The sequence below is a fragment of the Erpetoichthys calabaricus genome, chromosome 5 (assembly GCF_900747795.2).
Source record: "Erpetoichthys calabaricus chromosome 5, fErpCal1.3, whole genome shotgun sequence".
NCBI lineage: Eukaryota > Metazoa > Chordata > Cladistia > Polypteriformes > Polypteridae > Erpetoichthys > Erpetoichthys calabaricus.
Window position 1 is genome coordinate 951294 of NC_041398.2, and position 16023 is coordinate 967316.

At 41.4% G+C, this 16023-nt stretch overlaps 2 protein-coding genes across 4 annotated transcripts in view; one reads left to right on the top strand and one right to left on the bottom strand.

The window, feature by feature from the left end:
• Positions 1-16023, top strand: part of LOC114651545 (gastrula zinc finger protein XlCGF57.1-like) — a 458276-nt gene that overhangs the window by 201616 nt on the left and 240637 nt on the right. The window contains exon 4 of the mRNA XM_051927943.1: positions 3277-3374. The gene's annotated coding sequence lies outside the window, so the exon portion shown is untranslated. The remainder of the gene's footprint in view (positions 1-3276; positions 3375-16023) is intronic.
• LOC114652442 (gastrula zinc finger protein XlCGF26.1-like) overlaps positions 1-16023 on the bottom strand; it is a 188562-nt gene that overhangs the window by 161442 nt on the left and 11097 nt on the right. The window lies entirely within an intron of this gene.

Consider the following 16023-nt stretch of genomic DNA (forward strand, 5'->3'; position numbering starts at 1 on the left):
ATGCATAAACTTCACATTCCATAATAAAGTGCTACTACATACACAAAGAACATTTACCCATAATGCACACGTAATGGAACAAAAATAAGCTGAATAAAACAAAAGGAATGTCTTAATCATACTCCACATTTCTAATCAAATATAATGTTTAATTAAACATTTGTAGCCGTCAACTACGACAAGAGGAAAACGAGACAGTCTTGGTGAACACCTCAGGTTCTTATCTGAGAATATTAGCATCTCTGCATGTTCTGAGGACAGTCTGGTCCTCCTGTCATCCACGACGTGTGCTGCCGTACTGAACAGACCCTCGCTGTCCCCACTCGTATAAGGAGGGCACAGGTAGGATGACGACTTTTATTGGTCCACCAGAGAGCCATTGGCTCAGCATCTCTTGTGGTATGAGGTTCACAGAGATAAAGATTCACCTCTGATGCTGCTGACTCAAATATTGTTTTTATATTTATTGACAATTTCTTCATGCATTCTGCAGTTCTGTTAGCAGGGAATTTCTTTGGATCTCTCAGTTGTCGTCTGTCGCTCCGAGTGCATCTGTGTGGTCGAGACACCGGCACTGAGCAGTTTATGTGTTTGAGATTTGCAACCATCTGAGAAATACGTGTCCTTGTACCATTGTTTAATTTGGGGAAAAAATCATTATGATAATAATATCTGTTACAGAATTCATAACTGGATAGTGACTATTAACATTCAATGGTTATTATGCATAATTAGTATTATTTTATTTAGGACTAAAATCTAGGCTCATACCATTCTACTCAACAAGCAAATAAGAGGGCTGATTACAATTTCTAACTAATTGACGTCCACTTGATAACGATTTATATTTGTGTATCAGCTCAGTAAAACTCTGCATCCCTTTCTTCCCATTTACCTTCACATTCACTGAAAGGCTAATAAAAGGGATTTTACTCAAAATAGCTAATGCCCGGTTAATTAATTATACAAATAAATCAGTCAACAAACACTCAATGGCAGATGGAATCATTGATCTAACATTTGCTAATGTTGGAACTTTGTCTTACATGCTTTTTATCATTTAAGATCAGATGTTAAGATCCAGTAATTTGCTGATCTCGGTCATGTCATTTGGAGTGAAAATTGGCTGATTTTGATTTGTGATCGATTGATCAGATCAGGCCTGTCTTTCACATGTGAGAGAGAGGTGGAGAAATTGAACAGACAGCAGCAGAACATGTAAAGACCACACATGGAGTGGCCAGACCATAAATGGCACCTCAGTGTGAGGAAGGAACTCCAGCCAGAGTGCCACCACTTTACTTGTACTTTGTCATTTATTTTAAAAGGCAGGTAGTGGATAGTAATTTGGACATCAAACTCTGAAGTTCCAGGTTCAAATTCAGCTATTGACACCATGTGACCTCGAGCAAATCACGTGACCTGCCTGTGCTCCATTTGGAAGAACAAGAAAAATGTAACTAATTGTGTCTCAGATGTTGTAAGTCACCGTGGATAAACATGTCAGGAAAATAATAATTACAGTAATCGTTAACACAAACATTTTATTTCAGATTTAGAGAAGAATGGCAGCTTCTCTCCACCGTCATTTGGTCAGCGCTCTCTTCAATACAAAGAGAAAAGTTTGAAGAAATCAGCAAGACGATCAGAGAACCTGACAGCAGCCTTTTTGCAGTGCAGTTCTGTCCCTGCTACTGAAGTAACACAGACAGAAACCATCAAAACTGATCGACAGCAAGTGGAGAAGGAAATTCAAATTAATACTGGAAAAAAATGTTGTTTGGAATGTGGCAAACAATTTGCACAGAAATGTCATCTTAATAAGCATATGAAGATTCATACTGGAGAAAAACCATATTGTTGTCATGAATGTGGTAAATCGTTCTTAACGAGAAGCAGTCTTCAAAGACACAGAAGAATTCACACAGGAGAAAAACCTCATTCCTGTCCAGAATGTGGTAAGTCATTCTCACGTATAAGCAGTCTTCAGAGGCATAGAAGAATCCACATAGGAGAAAAACCTCATTGTTGTCCAGAATGTGGTAATTCATTCTCACAAATAAGCGATCTTAAGATGCACAGAAGAATTCACACAGGAGAAAAACCTCATTGCTGTCCAGAATGTGGTAAGTCATTCTCTCGTATAAGCAGTCTTCAGAGGCACAGAAGAATCCACACAGGAGAAAAACCTCATTGTTGTCCAGAATGTAGTAAGTCGTTCTCACAAATAAGCGATCTTAAGATGCACAGAAGAATCCACACAGGAGATAAACCTCATTGTTGTCAAGAATGTGGGAAACAGTTTTCTGACAAACACAGTTCTCAAAGGCACACACAAATTCATACTGGGGAGAAGCCATATTGCTGTTCTCAATGTGGAAAAAGGTTTTTCAACATTAGCAGTTTACAAAGGCACGCAAAAACTCACAATGGAGAGAAAAAGCAGTATGTATGTTCTGAATATGGCAAATATATTGAAAGACAGAATGTTCTTCTTTCACATGCCACAATTCATAATGAAGAAAAATCTTATGGCTGTTCTAAATGAGGGAAACGATTCTTATATTTATGCTCACTCCAGTCCCTCTTCTAAAAATCACAGTGGTGAGAAACCTTATTGTTGTCCTCAATGTGATGAGCAGTTCTCACAACAAAGTACCCTACCGAGTCACATCAGACTTCACACTGGACAGAAACCTCACAGTTGCTTGGAGTGTGGCAAACAATTCTCGTGCCTCAATTCTCTTTATAATCACAGGAGAAGTCATACTGGACAGAAGCCTTACAGTTGTACTGAATGCGGAATGTGTTTCTCATATAACAATTCTCTTCACAATCATAACGTGATTCATTCTTCTAAGAAAGTAAGCTGTTCTGACTGTGGCAAGCTTTTCTCAGACTGCAGGACCCTTAACAACAACATGAGAATTCACTCTGGAGAGAAACCGTATTGCTGACAAGAGTGTGGCAAACGATTCTCACGTCCAAGTACACTTCGGTGCCACAGAAGGATTCACACTGGAGAGAAGCAGTACACCTGTTCTGAATGTGGTAAAGGGTTCTCTTCCAGAAGATATTTTCTGAGACACACACAGTCATGTTGGAGTAAAGCCTGTCCAAGAAATTTCAAATGATCTTTCTTTTGGCTGCACAGGCAAAATAAAAAATAAAGAAAAATGTTCTGAATGCGGTAAAGGACTCCATTTTAAAGTAGTTAATAAGTACATAAGAATATTGGAGAAAAACTGAAAGTGGCAAACAGATCGTAGATGTAAGGTAACCTCAGAGCCACATATGAATTCACACTGGAATGAACACACTGGAATACAACACATATTTCACAAATAGCAAGAATCTTCTTCAACAACTTAGAGGTGAAAGAAAAACCTAATTGTTGTCCTAAATGTGGTTAACGCTTTTCAGACAGCAGTGGCCTTCGTATTAATTAATGACTGTCTTACTTGTGGTAAGCCTCTTAGCTGTTCTGAATGTTGAAAGTGGTCCTCCTGCATTAGCCGTCATCAACAACGCGTAAGATTTCATGAAGGACTCCGACACTGTACTGCCAGGACGTCAGCCATACAGGGACTGCTCATCTCTGCACCAGTGCTGTGACATAAGATGGTGAACAATACAAACACCAGACAACAGAATGAGATAGCAACAGTACCGTGTGGTGATAACAACTTCAACCACAGAGCACAACTGAAAATGTTCAATGTAATAATAAAAAAATGGAGAAATCAAATCAAATCCACAGTACAGTGCCAACTACCAGGAGGTGACACTGAGAACAATGGGAATATTTTTGTTTTGGAGCTTTGGAGATGGGGCCTTATCTGAGTAGCAATGAACTTGTACCGTCTCTGGGATGTCATCTGATGGCTGACGCCTGGGCTGAGTGCAGACAGCCGTTCTTAACCCTGATAATGAAGAAGTCATTTAGTGACGTCAGCTGACTGTCAATGCTGTCCAATCAGATACTGGGGAGGGACAGTCGAGGAGGACAGGAGACTAAAAAGAGAGTCGTCACATGACAGACCAATGTAGAGGGGCTTTATAAGACTTTTACACTAATTTAGGTTATCATTTATAATTTATAAATAATAAGAGTCTTTACAAACCAAACACATTCATCAGCTGTGTGTCAAGGGTGAGTCCAAAAGTGGGAATTTAAGAAGATCTAAATACAAATAAAATGAAACATTCAGGGTTCAAAGAGAAATGTTTAAGACCTGAAGAGAGCATCACAGCAGCATGCTAGGGTTAGCACAGGGACCACAGTGAAGAATATCAATTAATGTGTAGAAGGAATATTATTTAAAATAATAATAATAATAATGTTATGAGTAATGGGACATCAAAATGAATGCAGAACACAATGAAAATGAAATGAACTGATTTTATTGTCTGACATATAAGAGATAAAGGGAAGACAAAGCAGAAACACACAGGGATCTCTGCTGACCCAGCTGTTCATTTGATAAATTAACCTAAAAATATAACAGATGTTCCTTTGCTCCATGTCAGTATATCCTGGGGTGGTGTGTGAAGGACGCTCTATACTCCGAATGTGTTGATTCAGGTTTCAGTTTGAGTTCAGCACCTTCTTCATATCGATACCCAAGACAACGTTTCTTCACGTTGAGACTACAAGATGGAGGACACAGGAGCTCAATAAACTCCAACAGCAGGATGGACAATTAGAAAGCTCTGCTTTGAGAGAGTGTCAGCTACACATAGCTTCGGCTTCATTTCCTTGACAGAAAACTCCAAAAAGTAGAAGTGGCCCCTTCTGTACCCCCACCACTGAAGGTCACATTTGACCCCCTCACTACTCGGTGTTGGTTCACTCTGCTGTTACTTTCTGTATTTTATAAGTTTATGTTTTATTTTTTGGCCACACTCATTTACATTTCATGTCATTGATGTTCTCAAATGTGTGAGTATAGCTTGACTCTTACAAGGACTTCTCTTAAAAGGGCACATTGGCCATGAAATGCAAGAAGGCAGAAAAATATAAAAAGTGGAAACCACAAAATGAAGAGGTGACATCGATGAAATACGCTCAGTGACAGAGGTGACATGGACAAAATCAGAAAGGACAGCACAGAAAAGGCAGGTACCAACTGAAAACAAAAGAAGAAAACTGATTGGTGGAAAGACCTGTCAGTCACTCCTGAGTGGACTGTTGAGGACAGCCGTGACATGCAGACTTCAGAGTTCATGTGTTTTTGATTTCAAATCTGTGACCATGCACTGAATAAGTCTGTCATTTATCAGTTAGCATGTTCTGAAACTGTAATGTCATCACAAAGATCACACAAACACGTAATGTGACATTTGTGATCAATCACTTTTGTTGATTTTTATGGCACCATTCATCAGCCCTGTACAGAGTGCCACTTCCAGATCGGCAACCCCACTGCACCCCATAGCACATTTGGAGTTTGGGACTGGAGCACAAAGTGGATGGCACTCTGAGAAGGACAGACTTGTAAGACGTGAACAAAGCCAGCTGCCCTCCCTGGTCTGTCTTCATTCAGAAGGACTCACCTGAGTGGTGGGATTGTTCCTGGGATCCGCTCCTGTTAGCTGACATTTCATCAGCTTGCTTTCTGCGTTTCATCTGATAGCCAGCAGAGTTAATCAAAGATGAGCCAGGCCTGTTACAATGTGAACGTTCTTGACATTTTGTTTTACTTTAAATGTTGTTTCTGCTTCTTTACTTTGAGTTCTTGGAGGCCTTGTACATTAGAGATTATTAATACATGAGCATTTGGTGTTAATAATGAATTGACAATTAATAAACTGTTTTTCTTGCTAAATTGTAAGTGTGGCCTGTTGCCATTTTGTATCTTTATCCTTCTTGACTGTGTTGTTAGGACGTGTTGCACTGTTGCCTCCCTAGAATTCAGTGCCACGTCACCGACGCTCGGCCTCACACCCTTCATCACACATGAGGCAGAATCCAAGATTGCAGATCCAACTGTTAATCAGCTTCAGTTTGTGGGTATAAATTCACACTTATTCTCACTTTGACCGCATTAATGGCTCCGCTCCTGACAAATCTTGCTTTATCTACGTTTAAAGTTTTGAGTGTAGATGTTTGTGGCATTACGCCTTTAAATTATAGTACAGTTTTGAGTGAATGGCCTGAGGCTGAGGATTCAACTCTCCAAGAACTTCACTGTGTGTACTCATAGGATTGATGATCAATTCAGAGAAATACCATTTGTAGTTTGTTTGCAGTTTTAACATCGAGATTTAAGGCATATCTTCTAGTCGGTGACTGCTGGTGATTTTGATTTTGACTCCGTTACGCACTTTGGTTTTTCTCAATGCCTGCTCTGATTCTTTGGCTATTGAGTCCTGCTGCAGTTTCTCGATGTACAAACATCTGATTATCCACATTTCCTCTTACCAGATGACAGTTCTAGCTGAAACTCACAGAGCAGGTGGACATTATTCACACTGCTGTCCAGCAGATCATCTCTGGATATTAGTGGCTGACACAACAACACTGTCCATTAAACATAAGGAGTCAAAACACCGACCCCATCATCTGTGGGTGATCTGCTGTTTTATTCACAATCAAAGCAGCCTGTATCCTTCTTATAGGTATTGGAGTTGGACATTCTGAAACTTCTGTGACACCACTGGGGGGCTTTATTAGCTCTGTGCCATTATGATGGGTTGGGGGCTTCAGTGCTTTTACTTTGACTGGGAACAGCTAAGTCTGTGGATCATGGGACGAGACCTACAAATATTTCTTTGTACCTGGCGATCTAGGAACTTGGGATGATCTGTCTCCATGATTATATTCGCTATGCTGATCTGCTCCCGTTTCATCTTACAGTACTCTACGACTGGGAACTGATCTGATGTTCATACTAACCTGGCTTATGGCTCCTGGGCGATCACACCTGAAATTACCAGGCGTTACTGTTTGTGGCTGTGTATTGGAACCTCCAAATCCTGCTATCTCCTCCTGCTATGCTTTCTGCTGCTTACTGTCACCGCTCACCTACACTACCACACCCGCCTGTCCTACCGGCTCCGCTGTGCTGTGCTGCTTCTCCACTGCTATCAGATAAGTGTTACTCACTGTCATGCTAAAATACTCTCATGACAAACTCCTTCTTATTAAACAGTTTGTCCAGAGCAAATGGTCTGACTGGAACATCCTAAAGGACGCCGGTATTTTGCAGCACCCGAAATATGTACATCGCGGGTCAGGTCACCGCCACCACCCCGCTGCAAATGAAAAGACCACCAGCAGGATTTGCTCAGGAATAAGCCGTCCTTCTCATGGCCCTGGAAATAGAAGTGTCAGTGTGCCAAATTTACATTATGGAAATAAACTCTGATCACAGCTCTGCAAAAAGAAGTCTCCTTGACTAATATTGCACTGTTTAACTCGAGATCTCTTAATGGCAAAGCATTGGTGCTGTCAGAACTCATCACTGACACCAAACTTGATATTCTGTGTTTAACGGAGACTTGGGAAAAACCAAACAAATTTACGTCTCTCACAGAGGCGACTCCACCTGGTTACACTTTCCACACACAGCCTCACAACTCAAGACAAGGCGGAGGAGTCGCAGTAATTGTCAGAGCTGACTTAAACATCAAATGAATCGCAATTGACTGTCCATTGTCTTTTGAGTGCCTGGCTCTTAAACTAATAACGGAATCTGGTCCTGTCTCACTCATTGTTCTTTATCGTCCCCCAAAATACAATGCATCCTTCTTATCCAATCTGACTGAACTATTAACCCACTTAAGTTCCTTTTCCCTGAGAGTCATCCTTCTTGGTGATTTCAACATCCATATTGACATCCTCACATCTAAACTGAGAAATGACTTCCTATCCTTACTGGACTGTTTTAACTTGACACAACATGTTGATTTCCCACCCACTCTGGTGGTCATATATTAGATCTGATCTGTACATCTGGACTATCTGTTGCCAACATTTACAGCACTGATGTGGGACTCTCTGACCATAAAGCACTACTTTTCATTGTTTCATTATCTCTCCATCCTCTTACCTGTAAACAACAAATCTCTTACAGAAACCTTAAAAATATCTGTCCCTCTATCCTTTCTGGTTCCATTTCTGATCTTTTACTGTCTTCTCCTATTCTACCAACACTAGATAGTCTTGTTGACCACTATAACTCAGCCCTTCATTCATCATTAGAAAAAACAGCTCCTTTAAAACATAAGGAGGTTTCCTTTAAGCGTTCAGCTCCTTGGTATAACTCAGAATTGCGATCTTTTAAAGCAGCTGGCTGATGCCTTGAGAGAATGTTACGTAAGACTGGCCTCACCGTGCACATCCAGGCTTTCTCTGACCACCAAAGAGCTTACAGAGAAGCACTAACTGCTGCCAAGAACACCCACTATGTTAGAATAATAGAAAGTGGTCACGATAACCCAAGGGTTTTGTTCTCTGTATTTAATAAACTACTCGAACCCGCATCTGGCCCAACTACCTCTTCTACTGAAGTCTCTGAGAAATTCCTCCACTTTTTCCATAACAAAATTCAAGATCTAAATAATTCAACTAACATAAATACATCATCTGTTTATATCTCTCCCTGTTTTCCCAATCCATCCAGCTCCTTCTCTAAGTTCTGTGGTAATGTGCCTTACTGGCATTACCTATAAGTAAATAAAATTTGTCAAGTGTCCTCTGCAGTGTTGAGAGGCATTTGTCTGTAATAAAAAGTTTAAGTTTAGAGAAAGGAAACTTTCCTTTTTTCCTTTTGTATAGAATGCAGGTGGACGTCTTCTCTGACCTTATTAGCGCCTTTTGGAGAGTGTCGCGGTAGGTCTCGTGTAGTATGGAGAGACAGCCTTGCCATTAACCGGCCGGGATGGCATTAACGGTTTTCCACTCTTGCATTTGCCTCCTGCGACCACATAACTCTAAAAGTGTAAAAGAAAGGGTGAAGCGTCATAATATTAGTTTACCGTGGTTTAGAAGAGGGATCCCATGTGTGTAGTTGTCTGGGCAGTAGCTCAGGGGAAGAACGTGGCAATTTAAAAGTGCCTACGGTAACTTAAAGCAGAAGCGCAGTTGCGTCTCAAAAGCCGGCACAGCTATGCACGCGCGCTCCGGCTGCTTGAACTATTATAATGTTTTTGCAGGGCAAGAGACTCCACTTTGCGCCGACGAGTTCTCGTCATCGCGTGGTTATTGGGATGACTTAGGACAGCTTAATTGGTCGGCACAGGGGCGCCGAATATAAAAAGGACTCATGGCCCCTAGAGGTTGGTCCTTTTCTGATTAGACCCTGTTGTAGCTTCCTAACTCACCAAATACTTAACCTCTAATAATCTGATGGACCCTTTAAGTCTGTGAAACTGCTCTACTACGGGTAATCAGTGATTTGCTTATGGCAGCAGACTCTGGACAGACCAGCATATTAATTCTGTTAGACCTCAGTGCAGCATTTGACACTCAGGTCAGACATGACATCCTAATGTCCAGAATGGAGAACATGCTGGGTATCTCTGGCACTGCCCTCCAGTGATTCAAGTCCTATCTGACTGATAGCCCAGAGTTTGTTAGTCTTGGTGACAGCAGTTCCAGCTCAGTGCCAGTCACACAAGGAGTCCCTCAGGGCTCTGTCCTCGGTCCTCTGCTTTTCTGTATTTATATGCTTCCCCTTGGCCATATTATCCGTAGCCATGGACTGGGTTATCATTTTTATGCAGATGATACTCAACTCTACTTCAATGTTAAAAGTGGAACTTCATCACAGCTTTCTCAGCTCACAACTCGCCTTAGTGAAATTAAAACCTGGATGGAGCAGAACTTTTAAAATTAAATTGCAACAAAACTGAACTCCTGCAAATTGGGACTTAAGTGCAACTTAATAAAATGAGCTCCTTCCCAGTCCATCTTGAAGGTGATCTCATCAGATCTGCCTCTACTGTAAAGAATCTTGGTGTCATTTTTGATTCCTCCCTCTCTTATTCTACCCACATAAATCACATTAAGAAACTTTCTTACTTTCACCTCCGTAACATATCTCGTGCTCGCTCCTTCCTCTCCTTCTCTAATGCTGAGAAACTTGTCCCTGCTTTTATCACATCCCACATCGATTATTGTAACTCGCTGCTGGCAGGTGCCCCTTCTAATCTTATATCACAGCTCCAGCTTATTCAAAACTCAGCTGCAAGAGTCCTGACACGAACCTGCAGCAGCGAGCACATCACACCATCCTGCTCCGTCTTCACTGGCTCCCTGTGTCATACAGGACTGAATATAAAATCCTACTAATAACCTACAAAGCTTTAAATAACCTCGCGCCAAACTACATCAGTGACCTTCTCCATCACTATGTGCCTGCCCGCCCACTAAGGTCCTCTGATTCTGGTAATCTTGTTGTGCCCCTCACTAATCTACACTCCATGGGTGACAGGGCCTTCAGCTGTATAGCGCCCAGACTCTGGAATGACCTACCGAAATTAATCAGGTCAGCTGACTCCATGAATTCTTTTAAAAAAACAACTCAAAACTCATCTGTTCAGGAAGGCTTATAGCTCTACTCTATTGTATTGATTATTGTTTATTATTATAAGTATTGGAGAATTGTGGAGTGTGTGGTGCTTTGTGCACTGTATTGAAGAATTTATTATAAGAAATCTTCTTGGTGTTTTTACACGTGTGTCCTCGACATCTGTCTGGTGGGTTTAGTGGGGCAACAGTGCCCCTAGTGTCCACAATATATATATATATATATATATATAACACAGATATTCTTAAATGTTCACTGAATTGTATTTCTTTGCAGACCTAAGACATTTCATGTTTTCTCTGACGTACTTCATTTCCTTTCTTAATGTTCATCCTTTCCTTCATTTCAGACCTGTAACACAATTCAAACAAGTGGGGTCGGTAAAGCATTTACCACTTTGTAAAGTCGCCATTCCTTCTCACGACTCGTCAAAGACGTTTCAGCACTGAGGATACCAAGTGATGAGACGTTTCTGTTGCTGTTTTGTCCCATTCTTCCTCCAAACACATCTTAAGGTGTCCCACAGTACTGGGTCGTCGTTGTCACATTTCTCGTTTCAGAATTCTCCACACATTCTCTACTGGGGACAGGTGGGGACTGCAGGCAGGCCAGTCTTCCTCAGCCATGTTGCTCTAAAATGTCAATGTACTTTTCTGCACTAATGCTGCCATCACAAATATTACACACCACAGAAGGAGAGATTTGCAAATCCCTTCCACTCTTTCTTTGATGAACATTGTTTTTAAACATCTCCATCATTTTCTCACTCGTGTGTTGACAAACTGGAGATCCTCTGCCCATCTTTGCTCCTCAGAGACTCAGCCTTTCGTGGGTACAAATCACGATTACAATCACCTGTTTGAGATCCCGTCATTATTTAATTATTTCACCTCATCACTGGCCCTAATTTGCACCCCCATCCCAACTGTATATGGAATCTGTTGCAGGCCTGAAATGCAGGAATGGATGTATAATAACAAATGAAATGAAGTTGAGCAGACAGAGCATGAAATATCTTGGCTCCATACTGTCTGCAATGAAATCAAAGTCCAAGTACATTTAAGGATCTCTGCTTTTCTGATTTTTTATTTGCCTTTTCCATCCCATCCCATCTTTTTCTAATTCAGGATTGTAAACAGTTGACATCAGAAGTTTCCACACACTTGTGGTGAATTCTTTCAAACTCCCTTCACCTCCACAGATTTTATACACACAAACTGTACATTTGTCTTCTAGTTTAAGACGTCTACATTGTCCGCAGTGAAAGTCATTTCTTCCAACGATGTTCACAGACCTCGGAGTCTTTCAGTTTTTATTGACAATATCACAATTCCAGAGGGTTCTCAAGCAGTGGTGGGCTGCTCAATACTGAAAGTCTGGATATATATAGTCTTTAGAAAAAGCTTAAGAAAGTTAAAGATGTCATGATGAATGTCCAGGGCAGCGTTGACCGAGCACTCGAAGTTGTTCATGAGATGCTTGGCTGACGATCACATGACAGCGGTGGCACGTGGCTGGTGCCCTCTGCTGATGTCATTCTGTTCTCTTCCTCTTCTTCTTCTTCTGAGATGAGGCCTATTTATTATAAAATTCAATGGGAGTTTCACAACACGTGATTGTAAAATACACCTGACTGGCTGGCTGTCAATATGATGGATGAATTCGCTCAGACTCTTTAATCTTGTTTGAGTTACGTCCGTTTTTTAAAGTAATAACGTTTCTAATGTTTTAACAATCTCCAGTCTCAAGCTGTATTTTCCAGTCCCATAGCATCTCCTTCTGTTCACAGGTCGTAAAGTAATCAGCTACAGCTTGGACCACAACATGTCTTCATCTCCCAAGCTGTACACCAATGTAGTCCTGGTGCCTTTCACTCCACAGGTGATCAGATCATCAATACAGCTGGAGGGTCTCCTGAACTCCTGCTCAGCTCACACAGATGGCACTGTGATGGGTACAATTCAGGAGAACAGACTGACTTTGATGTTAACTGTCCATGGCAGTGCCCTGAGTTTAAGGTCATCTGTTTTGTCTTGAGCTAAATATCATGAATGTTAAGATGGAATTTTATCATTTTAAATTCTTAAGACACTTACTACAAATCCAGTGCAGTTGAATAAAACAACAAGACATGCGGATCAAGTTTGTGTGCGGAGCCCACCGGTGTGTGGATGATGCAGTGAGTTTTATTCACCAACATTTTGATGAGCCACAGACACATGTGAGGGTCTTCTCTGTGGACTTGACCTCTGCTTTAGACACCAACATCTCAGAGCTCCATGATAAGAAACTGACCGAGTTCAGCCAGCCCAGTCCTTTCTTCCAGGTAGTAAACAGTGTCGGTGCAGTTGGGCACACACATGTCTGACCTGTTAACTCTCGTCACTTCACTTTCTGTTTTCCTCTCCTGTGTTGACAGTTGGCCACAGCTCAGCAGTTCTGTTCATGACGGACATTGTTAGGATCCATTTATGTTAGGCAGTGCAGAACTGCTTTATCTTACTGTGTGTTTAAACAAATCTGTACAGCACTTTATAACCATCCACAGATTAGTCAGGTCAGGTCAGGTTTGGGGGTCATGCACTGGTACAGCACGTTGCCACACCCACCACATGATAAAACACCTTGAGATCCTGGCTGGCCGTCCCCCCAGGCAGACACACAGTCCAGTCCCACCCTCCAGAAATGACCCTCAATCTACTGCAACCAGGTGTTACATGGGCGCCCCCTTGGCCTGGTCCAGCCACTTGGGTCCTCAACAATGAGGGTCACCCTTAGGTAATCACACCACATGGCCGTAGTGTCGTAACTGATGCTCCCTCACAATGCAGGTCATGTGCCTCATTCAAAGTCAGACCAGCCGTACCCAAGGATTCTCTGAAGAGACACATCATACTTTGTACTAACAAACGATAAATCAGGCCTGACATTTAAGATGTTGTTCCTTTAGGGGTCGCTAGTTCCCTGGTTGGAATAAGTTCTTTTTCATTGCGGCGTTTTAAGTAACCTGAACCTAAATAATTATAATTATAAAAGGCAATGTCTCACCCATAGTGATATGGCGGTAAGAAATCTCATAAGAGAAAATAACTGCTTTCTTTACTGACAATTTACATGGTATTACCGACGAAGGAAGCCATAGCAAGACCATTATCGAGGTGGGATCTCGATGTATACAGTCTGCCATTTTCATCACTGTGCTCGATGGGGTTTTCAGGACTAGCTGACGTCTTCCATCCGTCCGTCGGCTTTGAGGTGTTTAGCTGCTGTCCAAGTCTTTTATACGGTTTTCTCCACGTGAAGGCCCTGCTTAGGTAAATCATGACATCCCATACAAGGCAAAGACAGGATTCAATTTCATGCACACAGAAATAGTACAATGGCCATTTTCATAGTTGTTCCTTTCTCTCTTCAAATGCTTGCCTAGTAGTTCTAAATGCTGAGCCCCTCTGTGCTAAATCTGGCTTGTGCATGTGAGTGGATTTATAAAATATTATTGTACATAGCACAGTGACATTAACCTTATAGTCTGATTACAGACGTCTACTCTGTGCAGGACAGAGGTCATTTTTTCCTCCAATGTCCTCTGAGTATTTCACTTTTTATTGACTGTATCACAATTCCAAAGGGTCACAAGTTCACTTGCTCTTTGTTCATATTTGGTCGTGTTGCCTTTAAGTTTTTTCACTTGAGCCAATTGTTTTGTGTCGCCTTCCACAAGCTTCTCACAGTAAGTTGCTGGAATTTTGTCCCATTCCTGCAGACAGGACTGGTGTCACTTGGACAGGTTTGTACAGTGGTGCTTGAAAGTTTGTGAACCCTTTAGAATTTTCTATATTTCTGCATAAATATGACCTAAAATATCATCAGATTTTTCACTCAAGTCCTAAAAGTAGATAAAGAGAAACCAGTTAAACAAATGAGACAAAAATATTATACTTGGTCATTTATTTATTGAGGAAAATGATCGAATATTACATATTTTTGAGTGGCAAAAGTGTGTGAACCTCTAGGATTAACAGTTAGTTTGAAGGTGAAATTTGAGTCCGGTGTTTTCAATCAATGGGATGACAATCAGGTGTGTGTGGGCACCCTGTGTTATTTAAAGAACAGGGATCTATCAAAGTCTGCTCTTCAGACTGAACAGGAGTTCAGTTTTGTTGCAATTTAATTTTAAAGAGTTCTGCTCCATCCAGGTATTAAATGAAGTTCCACTTTCAACATTGCAGTAGAGTTGAGTATCGTCTGCATAAAAATGATAACCCAGTCCATAGCTACAGATAATATGTCCAAGGGGAAGCATATAAATACAGAAGAGAAGAGGGCCGAGGACAGAGCCCTGAGGAGCTCCTTGTGTGACTGGCACTGTGTTCTGGATCTGCTGTTGCCAAGACTAACAAACTCTGGGCTATCAGTCAGATAGGACTTGAACCACTGGAGGGCAGTGCCAGAGATACCCAGTGGCATGTTCTCCATTCTGGACAGTAGGATGTCATGTCTGACCGGAGTGTCAAATGCTGCACTGAGGTCTAACAGAATTAATATGCTGGTCTGTCCAGAGTCTGCTGCCATAAGCAAATCACTGGTTATCCGTAGCAGAGCAGTTTCACACACTGAAAGGGTCCATCAGATTATTAGAGGTTAAGTATTTGGTGAGTTGGGAAGCTACAACACGCTCAAGAACTTTTGACAGGAAAGGTAGGTGGGAAATAGGCCGTAAATTGTTAAGATTGTCATCATCAAGGCCAGACTTTTTTAATCATGGGGGTTACAGAAGTGATTTTAAAAGTGAGTGGCACAGAGCCAGTGTCAAGGGATGAGTTTATTATTGTTGTAACTGTCGGGATTATGGCATGAAGCAGGATTTAAGTAGTGTGCTGGGGATGGGGTCCAGTACACAAGTAGTAGGCCACAGATGTGACTGGTGAGAACTTAAAGAAGGAGCTGGATGGAGTGGGAAAACAGGGAGAGATATAAACAGATGATGTATTTATGTTAGTTGAATTATTTAGATCTTTAATTTTGTAACAGAAAATGTGGAGGAATTTCTCACAGACTTCAGTAGAAGAGGTAGTTGGGCCAGATGCGGGTTCAAGTAGTTTATTAACTACAGAGAACAGAACCCTTGGGTTATCGTGGCCACTTTCTATTATTCTACCATAGTGGGTGTTCTTGGCAGAAGTTAGTGCTTCTCTGTAAGCTCTTTGGTGGTCAGAGAAAGCCTGGATGTGCACGGTGAGGCCAGTCTTACGTGACATTCTCTCAAGGCGTCAGCCAGCTGCTTTCATAGGTCGTAATTCTGAATTATACCAAGGAGCTGAACGCTTAAAGGAAACCTTATGTTTTAAAGGAGTTGTTTTATCTAATGATGAATGAAGGGCTGAGTTATAGTGGTCAACAAGACTATCTAATGTTGATGGAATAGGTGAAGACAGTAAAAGATCAGAAATGGATCCAGAAAGAACAGAGGGACAGATATTTGTAAGGT